The sequence below is a fragment of the Silene latifolia genome, chromosome 2 (assembly GCF_048544455.1).
Source record: "Silene latifolia isolate original U9 population chromosome 2, ASM4854445v1, whole genome shotgun sequence".
Lineage (NCBI taxonomy): Eukaryota > Viridiplantae > Streptophyta > Magnoliopsida > Caryophyllales > Caryophyllaceae > Silene > Silene latifolia.
This window is the reverse complement of record NC_133527.1, coordinates 123,822,905-123,823,924: the sequence shown is the minus strand read 5'-3', so window position 1 is coordinate 123,823,924 and position 1,020 is coordinate 123,822,905. Positions and strand designations below refer to the sequence as shown.

The 1,020-nt window shown below is 39.5% G+C and overlaps 1 non-coding gene across 1 annotated transcript; it reads right to left on the bottom strand.

Annotated features, from left to right (window-relative positions):
* Positions 1–648: 648 nt before the first annotated feature.
* LOC141645145 (small nucleolar RNA R71) lies at positions 649–755 on the bottom strand. The gene has a single exon (XR_012544732.1). It is a non-coding gene; the product is annotated as a small nucleolar RNA R71 (small nucleolar RNA).
* Between the last annotated feature and the right edge of the window lie 265 nt (positions 756–1,020).

Here is a 1,020-nt window from a genome sequence, read left to right as displayed (position 1 = left end):
TTCTTCACCTTGGGGAAGTCAATCTCCTCAAGGTTATTCTAATTGTTTTCGAGTTATTTGATATTTTGCATGACTAGGAGATCACAAGGTAATCCATTACCTATTGACCTTGAAATTGAAAGAACCTTAACCAACAATAGAAGAGTTGCTAGAGGTACTTTGAGAGGTATTGGAGAGATTGTGGACATTCAACCAAATAACATTGAGTTTACCAACCCTTTTGCAAGATAAGGAGAGGATAACCCAATACAAAACCCACCACAAAATCAACCCACAATGCCTAAATTTTTATCACATTCCGTACCAACCGAGGAGAACCTACCACATGGTACTCCTACACCACAATACTTAACCCGTAATTTTATTGCCAAATCCGCATTCATACAACTAGTTGAGAGAAGTCAATTTGGAGGGATGCCTAGTGAAGACCCTCACTCACATATGGAGACTTTTTGTGACTATTGTGATGCGATTTCTCAAACCGGAGTTACTCAAGGCCTAATCCGATGGGTCTTATTTCCTTTTTCTTTGATTGGTACCGCAAATAAATGGTTGAAAAGTCTAGACAAGACTACTCTTGGTATTGATTCATGGAAGAAGTTGGCACTTGCTTTCTACAAGAAATTCTATCCCCCGGAGAAGACTAACATGTTGAGAGCCCAAATCACCGGGTTCAAACAAAGGGATGAGGAATCATTGTATGAAGCACGGGAGAGATTTAAGGAAACTTGTCGTTCTTGTCCACACCATGGACTTAGCAAGTGGTTCCTTGTGCAACAATTTTGGAGTGGTCTATATAAAAACTCCCGAAACATTCTCAATATAGGATCCAATTGTATTTTTACCGAAGTTGATGACAATCAAACATGGGCCAAAATTGAAGAAATGGTAGTTCATAACTTGCAATATAGTAGGCCTCGGAAGGCTACTAGAGGAGGAAAGCATGAGGTAGATTCCATCACTCAATTGGGTGCTCAACTAAGTGCTCATATTGACACCATAAATTTGAAGTTTGAGAAG